The sequence below is a fragment of the Heterodontus francisci genome, chromosome 3, assembly GCF_036365525.1.
Source record: "Heterodontus francisci isolate sHetFra1 chromosome 3, sHetFra1.hap1, whole genome shotgun sequence".
Lineage (NCBI taxonomy): Eukaryota > Metazoa > Chordata > Chondrichthyes > Heterodontiformes > Heterodontidae > Heterodontus > Heterodontus francisci.
In genome coordinates, this window is record NC_090373.1 from 97,206,463 (window position 1) to 97,220,889 (window position 14,427).

Genomic DNA, 14,427 nt, shown 5'->3' on the forward strand with positions numbered 1-14,427 from the left:
AGCAACCAATTTTGTTCTTCTGTTGTGCCAATATCTACAACCACTCAGTTCCAGCCAAGATGTAAAGAACTAAATCCTGACCTAAACCACTCATTTCTACCCCATGCTCCAAATTTCGACTCCTTTCCACATTACAACGGTCTCTCTTTTCAAACAACGGGCCATAGGTCCATTTCTGCTCCCACCCACATCTATCACAGCAGCGGCTAAATACCGTAATACCAGTCACCACTGTAACTTTACCAGATTTAGGAAGAAAGCCATCCAATGCAGTGTTAAATACACAACCACTGTATTATTGTCTTAACCCCAACGTTATGCCTTCTCATAAATCTGACTTCCAGCCATCACTGGCAACATGCCACAGTAAGTGAGATCCACTAGCAAATTATTTAATTCTGATCTAAATCATTAGCAGCAAGGAATTCCTTCATTTGCTTTCTATTTGGGGAATCCAACTCTGCAGAAGCTAAACTGGTTATTCAAAAATTAAAAGGCTATTGCTTTGGGGGGAAAAAATGCCAAACTCAGACCAGTGCTGCAAGGAGTGTCAAAATGCACGAGGCCAGATTTTGCTGTAGCGGGGCATCTATCAGTATCTGCAATTTATTGACTTGTCACTGCACTCTTCAGCTCAAAATATTTTTGTCCACTAAGTCGCTGAAATTGCGAGCTGATAACATCACTGTGAGGAAGAGGGGAATCTGGGACCTGAGTGAATGACGGTACCAACAGTAATCAATCAAATTTACAGATTGGGAAATAAACAGCAGAAGGACTGAGAAAGAGGGCAAATTAAGCAGGTGAATTCAATATCAAACCAGGCACAGAAAGATAAATAAAGTAAGGAAAAATAAATAGAAATAAAAGGGTACTTACGCTTGTAATTACTAGCCGTAAACATCTGCAGAGAATTTACTTTGTATCTATTGTGCAAGTGCAGCAACTTTCCAACATTCAATCCATTTCACTGGTGGGGAAGACAGTGAAATGCTGTTTTTGCATAGCTAACAGTAGAACGGACAGCAAATTTTGGGTATTTACATTTAACCACACATCTGCCCTTTGCCTGAAATTGCTGTACCAATGATGCATCTATAATGGTGAGTGCTGTTTGCCTCACTGTTGTTTTAACAATAAAATCAGGCCCATCAATGCATCATTTATTTGTGCCAGAAGTGATGCATGGCTCTTCTTTTGATCTCCCCAAACAGAAAGAAAATTCTTTAATTGTTCAATACGTACATTCCTACAGTTTATTTCTTTCAGCAAATAAACTGTTTTGAAAAATTATTGAAGTCTAATTTGTACTGTGTAAACCTCTGCCCAGATGCAACAATGGAATCAGTGTGCATTCTTAATATATTCTGATTCAAACATTGGCTTTTTTACATTGACATCAGTCTGTCGAAATGTTAGTAGCTGTTCTGGTGATCACTGGTTTATTATTTACCTCTGTTACAAAGCATTCTTGCTATATCATTGAGCTTAATTAAATGATTATTCTTTTTCTATGTAATGTTTCCAACAGCGGGTGATCAAATAACTATGCCAAAACAACAATTAGCATTTATGTGGAGTCTTTCACACAACAAAAGAATCACATGGTGCTTTCCAAAAGCAGTGGTGGCTCTAGACAGAACATAGAAGAGAATTTGACCAACCACACAGTTTGAGGAGGCTTTTGAGGATGGGGAGAGAGGTAGCAAGAAAAAGAGGTTTAAGGAAATCATTCCATAGTGCAAGATCCCAGTGGCAGACGCCTATGCCACTGGCTGTGGAGCAGAGTTTAGAATGGAGTTGTAAGTGTGAAGGATACATGTTGGGTTTACGGCTGGACAAGATTGTAAAATGCTGAATTTCATTAATCAAGTTGTTTGTGATTTTCTTCTTTCTTCTTTGGGCCTCCTTATCTCGAGAGACAATGGATATGCGCCTGGAGGTGGTCAGTGGTTTGTGAAGCAGCGCCTGGAGTGGCTATAAAGGCCAATTCTGGAGTGACAGGCTCTTCCACAGGTGCTGCAGAGAAATTTGTTTGTCGGGGCTGTTGCACAGTTGGTACACAGTGATGTACTCACGTGTTTACATGTGTGTCAGAATACTGAAAATGCCTATCCTAAATTGCATAAAGCCGCAAGGAGTCAGCTCTTTAATGCATGAGCGGATGACCAGAGTTGGCAAGTTACTGAAAGTTTGGTAATTAAATGGAAAGCTGAAAAGGCAAGGTAAATATTGAGATAAAACATGGCAAGCCATTCAGGTCCCTCATTTAGACCGCTAGAATTGGCTGGAAAAATAAATCGCGCCAAGAACCTCAAAATGAAAAGCAGGTAAGTCCTTTAAATATTAAACAAAAATACAACTTAACTTGAATATTTTTGCCGGGAATTTTTTCTGAGTTTCTCCCTATCGGTCACCACAACTTTGGGGGAAGATCAACAAGAACCTTCTTTAATGGAGGAGGGGCTGGTCAGTGGGAAAATCCAAACTATTTATATTATTTTCTCATTTTGTTTCCTACCATCACTAGTGACTGAGTGAAAGGCTGGGCAATCTGAGCCAGACCTCTGCCAATACTGCAATATAATTAGCCACTAGGAAATGCATGTGGCTCGCCCAAGGTGACATCCAGTTTTCTTTAGCTCCCTGTGAAGAAGCTCTTGGCCTCTACTCAATGGCACAGCTGAAATCTGTAATTAACTGTTTAATGGTCATGAGTAAGGGTATGTGGCATATTGTGTTGGTGCTCCTTCTAATTCTTGTTCCATTTTTAAAAGTAATTGAAGCATTTATGTTAACAGAAGCTGCATTTACAAGAAAAACATTTGATATTGCTTCTACTTAGGCAGTCCATCAGGAACGAGGATGACTTTCTTCCACACCAGAGTTATGGGTCCTTAGGTGACTGAATAGTCCAATTCTGGATCCACACACTCTGTCACAGGTGGGGCAGGTGGTGTTTGGTGAGGCAAGTGAATGGGATGCTCGAAATTCCGAACACTCCTTCCGCTGTTTGCACTTTGTTGCTGCCTTGGCATGTCGACATTGTTTGAACTGGCTGGCACTGTTGCGAATGCTTCTTCTCCATTTTGGGCGGTCTCGGGGAAGAGATTCCCATGCATTGGTGGAGATGTCACATTTTTTCAGGGAGGTTTTAAGAACATCACTGTCGTGTTTCCTCTGTCCTCCTGGTAGCCTCTTGCTGTGACGGAGCTCGGAGTAGAAAGCTTGTTTTGGGAGTCTTGTGTCAGGCATGCAGACGATGTGGCCCGCCCAGCGTAACTGACTAGCCATGACCAGCGTCTCGATACTGGGGATGTTGGCTTGAGAGAAGACACTGATATTCGAACGCCTGTCCTGCCACTGAATTTGCAGGATCTTGCAGAGACACCGCTGGTGATATCTCTCCAGGGCTTTGAGATGCCTGTACAGTCTCCATGTTTCCAATGCATACAGGAGGGCAGGTAACACTACAACCCTGTAGACCATGAGCTTGGTGCCAGGTTTGAGGCCTTTATCATCAAACATTCTTTACCTCAGACAACCGAAGGTTAGACTGGCACACTGGAGGTGATGCTAAGTTTCATTGTCGATGTCTGCCCTTGCTGAGAGGAGGCTCCCATTGTATGGGACGTGATCAACATTATCCAGTGGTTTGCCGAGGGTCTTGATAGTTGGGGGGCAGTAGTGCACTGTGGGAGCAGGCTGGTAGGGGACCTTTGTCTTCCAGATGTTTAGCTTAAGTCCCTTTCTCTCATACGCTTCCGTGAATGCATCGACAAGGGTTTGAAGCTCGGCCTCGAGTGTGCGCATCCGCAAGCATCGTCAGCAAACTGCAGCTCGATGACAGAGGTTGGAGTGACCTTGGTTCTGGACTGGAGGTGACGTAGGTTAAATAGTTTGCCGCTTGTCCTGTAGATCTACTCCTGCAGGGAGCTTCATGGAGATGAGGTGGAGTGTTGCGGCAAGGAAGATGGAAAAGAGCGTTGGTGCGATGACACAGTCTTACTTGATCCCAGTTTGCACTCGGATTGTGTCAGTGGCAGATCCATTGGCAAGGATTACAGCTTGCATGTCGTCATGCAACAGGTGGAGGATGGTGACGAATTTCTCCGGACAGCCAACTTTGAGGAGGATGTTCCATAATCCCTCCCGGTTGATAGAGTTGAATGTCTTTTTGAAGTCAAAGAAGGCCATGTATAAAGGTTGCTGCTGCTCCCTACATTTTTCTTGGAGTTGTCTTGCTGTGAAGATCATGTCCACTGTGATTCTTGATGGACGGAATCCACATAGCTCTTCAGCCATGGGGAGGAGATGGTTGAGAAGGACTCTTGCGATGACCTTCCCTGTGACGGACAGCAGGGATACCCCTCTGTAGTTACCAAAGTCGGTCTTGTCGCCTTTTTTGAAGATGGTCACGATTACAACGTCTCGGAAATCCCCTGGCATGCTCTCCTCCTTCCAGATAAGGGAGATGAGACCATGTATTTGTGTTAAGAGTGCCTCTCTGCCATATTTTAGAATTTTGGCGGGAATCCTGTCTACGCTGGTGGCCTTTTTGTTTTTTAGTTGTCAGATGGCCTTTTCGATCTCCTGTCGGGCTGGGGTTGTGCTGAGGTCATGGCGGGTAGCATGCTGTGGAGAATGTGGTCGAGGGCGCTTGCATCAAGGACTAAGTTGTGATTAAGAGGATCTTCGAAGTGCTCCTTCCAACGAGCACTGACTGCCTCTCTGTCATTGATCAGTGCCACTCCATTCTTTGCTCTCAGTGGGGGTAGGTCCTTGGGTACTTTGGCTGTAAATGCGCTGTAGAATCCGTGTCAGGGCTGTCAGTGAGTTGCTGAACTTCCTGCGCTCTTTCAACCCACCAGCTGTTCTTTAGGTCACGGGTTTTTTGTTGAACCTCAGCCTTCAATTGTCTGTATACCTGCTTTTTTTCCCCTCCAATTTTGGTGATGCTTCCAGTTCAGGAACGCCTTGCAATTTAGTAGCTGCTGGATCTCCTGGTGGTTCTCGTCAAACCAGTCTTGATGTTTCCTGGTTGAAAAACCAAGAGTATTTTTGCATGTACTGATTATGGTGGCTTTGAGGGCAGATCAGGCATTGTGGACATTCTGTGCTTCCTGCTCATTGAACAAGGCGCTGCCTGAGTAAGTCTTTCTTAGCAGAATCCTTGATAGCATTGATATTGATTTTCCTGCGGCAGTGCTTCTGCTGCTGTTTTTGGACTGTGTTTATGGAGATAGGAGCTCGGATTAGGCGATGGGCAGTCCAGCAGTCATCAGCTCCTATCATGGCATGGGTGATGCGAACATCCTTATGGTCCTTCGCTTGGACGATGATATAGTCAAGCAAATGCCAATGTGAGGGTGCTGCCATGAGGTCTTGTATTTGTCTCTCTAACGAAATAGGGTGTTTGTTATGATCAGACAATGGCGATTAGCAATTGAGAATGCGAGCCTTGTGTGTATTTGTTACTCTCCATTGCTGAAATTAACTTGGATAAACAAAATGAGGTGGCTTGCTGCTTTTTAACACACTTACTGACAACAAGCTACAGATGGTCTATGCCATGTTAGGAAACTCTGCAATTAAGGTTCTGAAAGCAATTCCTCGAAACCATAATTGTTTTAATGTTCCTTCCAAGGTGGAGGTGCAAAGTTAGGAGAGTGGTGGTTAGGTATTGCAGTGAGACCTGGACTGCGTATCAGCAACACATAAGAGCACAAGAAAAATTCCATCAGCAATGCCTCCGCCACATCCTCCCGATTCAATGGGAAGACCGTCGAACAAACATTATTGTCCTTCTTGAAGCCAGCTCCACAAGAATTCAGACAAAACTCATGCAACACCAACTTTGATGGGCTGGACACTGTGTCCGATTGGCTGAGCACTGTCTCCCCTGCCAGGTCCTGTTTTCTCAACTCTCAAATGGCCAACGTTCTAGAGGAGGATAAAGAAAATGCTTCAAAGACACTCTGAAGCTCTCTTTGAAGTGTGGCAGCATTGAAATTGATGACTAGGAGGAGCTTGCTACCAATCATTGAAAATGGCGACAACTTGTCCATCAAGCAGCATCATGCTTTGAGTCCAAATGTCTTAATGATGAGGCAGAGCGACAGCAGAGAAGGAAAGAACAGGAAGCAAATCCTACACTCCGGATCCCACTACCCCGTGGGATGTCCTGCCCCATATGCCCAAAGCTCTGCAGGTTGAGAATCGGCCTATTGAGTCATCTGAAGACCCATGGCAGAAACTTGCAACCTTGAGTCGACATCATCCTCAAATCAAGGGATAGCCAACGACAACGAGCCCCATTCAATTGTACCCAGCGGGAGCAGGAAAAGCTTTTGGTAGCAGGTTTCATTGGCAGTTCAACTGGCAAATCTCTGGACTCAGAGTTGAGGTAAGGTGGTGAATTGGCTTCCTGTCTAGCTGGAACACAAAGGAAGGCCTGCAGAAATATAATCCCCAATTTTAACCCTCCCCACCCAATGGGAATGGGATGGATGAGTGATTAACAGTAGAGTACATACAGCTGAGATACCCAATGCCCTACCACCTGCCACGATTTTAAACATGCACTTATGGAGATAGCCAAGGTGCCTGTTGCAAGCACACAAGGGTCTTATGAATATATTAAAATCGGTCCTATGATGCAATTAGGACCTCAATGTCATTTTAGCCAAGAACTGAGGCATTCAAACCATGTGCCATTACTGGCAGGATTAACGTCTGTGAGCCACTGAAGCAGTTTTTAAAGGAGCACCCACCTGCAGCTAGTTAGATCACAGGATCTGTGTACTATTTGGATTGCAAGGAAAGTTCCAGATTCCAGGTTCCAGATCGCTTCTTTCTCACTTTTTATGTTTTCTTACCCCGAGTAAGTTTTATCTGCATATTATTATCAATTTCATTTGGATGAACACTTGGAAGAAGAGAAGCAGCAGCAGCAAAATCTCAGCAACCAGCTCCAGCAGCAGCTGGGGCTATCAGAAGACATTAGTGAGGGGAGAGGTGGGTATACAGGCCAAGAGTTATTTTGTTGGATCTATCTGAAGAGCAGTGCTGCAGGAGGCTGTGCTTCTCCAGGCTGTTGCAGACCTCTGCAGTCTCCTACAACTGGACTGGCATGACCAGGACAATCATGCTTTGCCAGTGGCTGTGAAAATCACCACAATCCTTAACTTCTTTGCCACTGACTCGTTTCAGTTTGCTACAGAGGACATCTCCGAGACTGCAGTGCCCAGCAGCATTGAGCAAGTCACTCGCGATGATCAGTACGTCACCCATTCATTGACCTCAACAGTCAGCAGAAGAGAGCTCGGGGATTTGCAGGAGTAGTTGGCTTCCCTAATGTTCAGGTCATTGTTGACTGCCGTGTGTTGCTCTCAGGGCACCAGACACGAGCCAGCAGCATTGTCTGATCACAGAGAAAGGATCATACAGGTTTGTGCAAGATACCCAGGCAGCTGCCATTTATTGTGTGACAATCTATCATCTTCCCAATATTCAATCTTCCCAGGAAGTTTATTGAAATATATTAAAAAGTGTATTCTGTTTGCCTTTGGTTCATGTATAATAGAAACTAGCTTGTTGGTTCACAATTCACATTTTATTTAGCATCTTTAACATAGAAAAACATCCCAAGGAACTTTGCAAAAGTGTAATCAGACAAAAATTAGCACCAAGCCAAAGAAGGAGATACTATCAAAACCGTATATATTGGGTGTTTGGTTAACGTGATCTATCCGCGATATACAATGGAAATTAAAACCAAAAAGCCAAATAACCAATTTTTTTTTTAAACAGGGAAATCGCCATTTAGCCCCTCCTAATTATTAACAGATGCATCCAGATTGTCAGAACCAAAGTAATCGCTCTTTAACGAGGTGCGAACAGCTAATTAAAACTGTTTGAAGACCCATTCTGACTGAAATCAGCACAGCCTTTTTAATCATTAAACACAATACAGGGGGGGATCAATGAGGTATGAACAGCTGATTGAAAATACTTGAAGATCCAGATGTGGCTGAAATTAGCAGACTGTTTTAAAATGGTGAGTACGAGGTAAGTACTTACTAAGCTGCCCAAAATAGTCAGCATTATAAGTATTGTTACGACCAGGTGAGAAAGAGGTCTAGGGTTCCCTTTCAGCCTTCACCTAGTCTTACTGTAACTGGGTTTAATTTTAAACACACCATGTTTTAGCTCCCCCTTGGTGAATCCTTGTTGACCGCTTTCCAATTATAAGACAAAGAAACCAGCACAGACAGGTTTTCTTAGGTTTAAAGAAGAAAAGTTGAAATTTATTAAACTTAAACTCTAATTTGGTTAATGCCTACGGATACACGCCGTGCCCCACGCTGGCATGCATTCACGATACACACATGCAAATAGAGACAGAAAAGAGCTGAAGAAAAATAAAGTGGAAAGGTTTGGGGCAATATCTGAAGAGTTGTTGTTACAGTTCTTCGACCTCACTGTAGAGTCCTTGATTGTATCTTGCTTTTCATTGGGGCCCAGTATTCTTCTTAAAGCTTTTTTGCTGCAGGAGACTGTTCTCTCTTGGGGTTCATGTGTCTTCAGTGGATTCAGAGGCTTGTGAGAAAGAGATGGAGCAGACAGGAGAGAGATCTCAGTCCAGGAGCAAAACAGCTTTCTGCCCAAACTTTTATTTATTTTTATTTATTTAGAGATACAGCACTGAAACAGGCCCTTCGGCCCACTGATGCTGTGCCGACCAACAACCACCCATTTATACTAACCCTACAGTAATCCCATATTCCCTACCACCTACCGACTGTTTGTACAAATTCAAAAAACTCACATTGCCCAGCAGGTTAGTCATGTGACTAGCTGGTTTGACCATGTCCGTTTGTGTATTCAGCCATCTTAACAGTCAACCTGGAATGCGAGCTCCCCCACCTTCAACGTCTGGTGCTCAAAAATCCATTGTGAGTTAAATGTGTAAGGGAATGGCTGCTTTGTTCTTCCAAACGGTGTCTGTTAATATGCAAATGTCTTTTCCAGCAATGGCTGATCTGTTTAACAAGTCCTTTCTTCTAAGAAGTAGGAAGTAGGAGCAGGAGTAGGCCGTCCGGCCCCTCGAGCCTGCTCCGCCATTCAATAAGATCATGGCTGATCTTTTCGTGGACTCAGATCCACTTACCCGCGTTCTCACCGTATCCCTTAATTCCTTTATTATTCAAAAAGATATCTACCTTAGCTTTAAAAACGTTTACTGAAGAAGCGTCAACTACTTCACTGGGCAAGGAATTCCATAGATTAACAACCCTTTGGGTGAAGAAGTTCCTTCTTAATTCAGTCCTAAATCTGCTCCCTCTAATCTTGAGGCTATGCCCTCTTGTCCTAGCTTCACCTGCCAGTGGAAACATACTCTCCACTTGTATCTTATCTATTCCCTTCATGATTTTATATGTTTCTATAAGATCCCCCCTCATTCTTCTGAATTCCAATGAATATAATCCCAATCTACTCAGTCTCTCCTCATAAGCCAACCCCCTCAACTCCGGAATCAACCTAGTGAACCTCCTCTGCACCCTCTCCAGTGCCAGTACATCCTTTCTCAAGTAAGGAGACCAAAACTGCACACAGTACTCCAGGTGCGGCCTCACCAGTACCTTATACAGCTGCAACATAACCTCTCTGCTTTTAAAATCAATCCCTTTAGCAATGAAGGACAAAATTCCATTTGCCTTCCTAATTACTTGCTGTACCTGCAGACCAACCTTCTGCAATTCATTCTTAACTCCGGTAACAGTTTAAAATCATTGTTCATGACAAAATTAATGTGTCTCATTCTTGGCAGGTTGGGGCTTAGCATGACACCTCCACACCCAGCGGAATGAAATGTGATTTGAGAAAAGCGCATTTCGTTAAAAGGGTCGAGAGAAAAATGTAAGATGCAGAAAAACCTGTGCATTTCTCTCATTCATTCCCATTCATTCCTAAATCCTAAAACTTATTACAGCTTGTCTTCTCTTGGTGCCAGTGCTGCTTTAATTGCCCCCTTTTAGCATTCCAATAAACATGTGGTTCTTTTCTTGGGAAGTTTCTCTTCCATTTGCCCATTTCCATGGCTGCCTAGGGTCTTTGTTCCTGGTGAGGTAATTTTTTTTTAAAAAAGAGAGTCAGTAGTGTGTGGGTCTATCCTGAACTCGCAGTGCTTTGCTGAGTCATGCAAAGGCTTTTGACTTCAGGGGATGGATGGTTCGCTTTTTTCTCTGAATGTGGGGAAGGATTCATTGCTAATCTCCCCTTTGTCCCAGAAGACACTCCTGCCTGCGGGTATTTGTGCAGACTCAACTGCACACCTGTGTGGCACTTTGACTAGGTGAGGCATCACCTTCATGGTTTCTCTTCCCCCGAGAGGTTTTTCTTTGTCTCTGCAGGTTCCTGTAAATGCTTTTAGCAACTCTGGAGGGGTGCTTCTAGTGTCTGCATTTATGTAGGAGGATGTGGGGTCTAACTTATTACATTTTTCGGGGTTAGCTGACTGGACAGTAGGGGTTTTCATCTGGGATTCCTCCCAGACTTCCTTTAACGTGCCCTCTTGGTCACTTTTTCCCCTTCTCTGTCTAACCTTTTGCCAGCCTTGTGCCTGCTGTCCCTTTTTGTTCTTGGCGGGGGTCCCTTACAGTTCACCAGCCCTCTGCTGGAGGGTCCTCCGAACACCGGTACAGGACTTAGGGGTGCAGGTTTCACTGTAGGTTGGGGTTTCCCCTCAACCTGACACATGTGGCAACTCCTGCAGTACTCCACCACATCTGTGTGGAGTTTTGGCCAGTCAAACTGCTGTCTTATGCGGGCTTTGGTCTTTCGTAAACGTGCATGTACAGCCACTGTAGTCTTGTGGGCCCTTCTTAATATTTCTCTCCAGTACCTCTGTGGCACCACTAACTGGTAAACTACCGCCCACTCCTTGCTCTCAGGTCTGTCATCAGTACCTCATTCTTTAAATAGTAGCAATCAGGGGCTCCCTCTGCTTCACTTTCAGACTGGGCAGTCTATGCTAACTCTCTCTCAATACTGGGTCGGCTCCCTGAGTTTTTCCTCGGGAAAATTCATTTAATTCATTCCCTGGGTCTCCAAACTTTCCAGAGAATGTCTCAGACAGGCAGACCCTCATGGTCATCTGCCTGCAGTGCCAATGTAGCCTCCTTTGTGGGAGCTGGTTTGATCATGACCTGATCCACTTCACATTCAGGGAAACTGCAGGGGTCAGTCTCCTGCCACTGCCCTGTTGCTCTGACCTCCTGCGGTCTTTCTTTCACTATTCGGGGGGCTACCACCTTCACCCCCGCCAGATCATTATCTAGCAGCAGGTCAACTGGGTCCACAGGAAAACTAGGGACTGTCCTACAGTCACCGATCCCAAAACTAGGACGCACTCCATGTTCACCCAGTGTACAGGTACAGGCATACACTGCCCTCCAATACCATTCACCACCATTCTGGTGTTCACTGCAGTCTCTGGGGGAAAGGTCAGGCCTTTCCCAGTAAAAGGGATCGAGTGGCCCCTGTGTCCCTGAGAATCACTATGGGCTTGCTTTCCCCACTCAAAGGGTATGGGATGACTCTCCCGTCAGACACAAAACCCGATAACCCTCAAGAACCCTATTAAATTTTCCAGCACTTGCAGCGGTAGACTTCCTGGGTCTCACCCTTACTGCAGTTAAAGCCACAGCTCGTTCTGTTGTGCTTTCTGCCAGGGCTACTCAGCTCCTGACCTCATCACAGCCTTGGTTCAAACATTGACAAAAGAGCTGAACTCAAGAGGTGAGGTGAGAGTGACTGCCCTTGACATCAAGGCAGCATTTGACTGAGTATGGCATCAAGGAGCCCTAGTAAAACTGAGGTGAATGGGAATCAGGGGGAAAACTCTCCGCTGGCTGGAGTCATACCGAGCGCAAAGGAAGATGGTTGTGGTTGTTGGAGGTCAATCATCTGAGCTCCAGGACATCACTGCAGGAGTTCCTCAGGGTAGTGTCCTAGGCCCAACCATCTTCAGCTGCTTCATCAATGACCTTCCTTCAATCATAAGGTCAGAAGTGGGGATGTTCGCTGATGATTGCACAATGTTCAGCACCACTCCTCAGATACTGAAGCAGTCCATGTAAAAATGCAGCAGACCTGGACAATATCCAGGCTTGGGCTGATAAGTGGCAAGTAACATTCGCGCCACACAAGTGCCAGGCAATGACCATCTCCAACAAGAGAGAATCTAACCATCTCCCCTTGACATTCAATGGCATTACCATCGCTGAATCCCCCACAACCAACATCCTAGGGGCTACCATTGAGCAGAAACTGAACTGAAGTAGCCATATAGATACCGTGGCTACAAGAGCAGGTCAGAGGCTAGGAATCCTGAGGCAAGTAACTCACCTCCTGACTCCCCAAAGCCTGTCCACCATCTACAAGGCACAAGTCAGGAGTGTGATGGAATACTCTCTACTTGCCTGGATGGGTGCAGCTCCAACAAAAGCAGCCCACTTGATTGGCACCCCATCTACAAACATTCACTCCCTCCACCACCGACTCACAGTAGCAGCAGTGTGTACCATCTACAAGATGCACTGCAGCAATGCACCAAGGCTCCTTCGACAGCACCTTCCAAACCCGCGACCTCTACCAACTAGAAGGACAAGGGCAGCAAATACATGGGAACACCACCACCTGCAAGTTCCCCTCCAAGTCACACACCATCCTGACTTGGAACTATATCGCCGTTCCTTCACTGTCGCTGCGTCAAAATCCTGGAACTCCCTTCCTAACAGCACTGTGGGTGTACCTACCCCAAATGGACTGCAGCGGTTCAAGAAGGCAGCTCACCACCACCTTCTCAAGGGCAGTTAGGGATGGGCAATAAATGCTGGCATAGCCAGTGACGCCCACATCCCATGAATGAATAAAAAAAAAGGTTCACTTCTTCACTGAGTGGGTGTGCCCTGATTAACCGTACAGGTTTTCCCTTTAGTTTCCAGCAGTCAGCTCTTAAATGCCCTGCTTTATTACAATGGAACCACACAGGTGTCCGGGTCTTACTCTTGCTCACAGCACCTTCCTTTTTGACTAGAGGAGGGCTTCCTGTGTCTCCTGCTTTCCTTTCTTTCCCAGGACTGCTTGGGCTCCTTTGTCCCTTTCGGATTTGTGGGGGTGACGAGGAAAGGTTCTCCCCTGGGAAACCAACTTATAAATTAAAGCAAACTCATCGACCAGGACGGCCGCTTGCCGGGCTCTTTGGACCCACTGCTCCTCTACATGGGTCTTTATGGACAGTGGGAGAGAGTGTTTAAATTCCTCTAACAGAATTACTTCTCTGAGATTCTCATAGCTGCGCTGTACTTTAACAGCCCTCAGCCACTGGTCAAAAGCCAGCTGCTTATTTCTTTCAAACTCCAGATAAGTTTCATTCGCTTGCTTCTTGAGGGTTCTAAACTTGTGGCGATTGGCTTCAGCTATTAATTCATATGCCCCGAGGATAGCATTTTTGGTCAGTTCATCATTTGATGAACTCTCATCTGGCAACAGAGAATAAACCTCATGAGATTTTCCAGTTAGCTCGCTTTGTAGTAAAAGAAACCAGGTCTCAGCTGGCCATTTTAGCTGCCTTGCCAGTTTCTCAAAGGACACAACAATTCTTCTATATCCTTCTGATTGAATTTTGGAATTAGTGGAGTTAATTTTAACAATTTTGTACCCAGCCCTGAATTATGCTCCTCCATATTGGCCATACATTCACTTGAGATACTATGTCACCCCCTAGTTAACTCAAGCCGCTTCAACTCTCTCTCTTCGCATTCCTTCCGGAATATTCGTTCTCACTCCCTCTCCTCAAATTCAAGTTTCCTCTGTTCCAATAGTATCTTTGCTAACAATATCCTATCGGAGTCTGCTTCTAACCCTGTTTCTGCTTCTTCAGATTCAAGGGGAAAATTGTTGGTCCCTAGTCTTAGGAGTTCTGACTTCCTCGCCTTGCCACGTACAGTAATCCCACACTGCTCAGCCATTTTCCTCAACACTTCCATAGACAGTGCTTTTAACTTATCCCAAGTTACTTCATCCTGGCTTAGGGAGCTACTGGCTTCAGTTGCAGACACATTAGTATTCAAGCACACACAACCAGAAGAAAATCTGTATTTGAAATCTTGCTCTTATTTGACTGGGAACAATTTGGCCTCCCACTTCCAATTTCTCTCATTTGTCTGTGAGTCAATTCTGGATGTTACACCTAAATTTCTTTTACAACCATGTGAGAAAGAGGTCTAGGGGTCCCTTTCAGTCTTCAGCTGGTCTTACTGTAACAGGGTTTAATTTTAAACACACCGTGTTTTTAGCTCCCCCTTGGCGAATCCTTATTCACCACTTTCCAATTATAAGGCAAAAAAAAGCACAAACAGG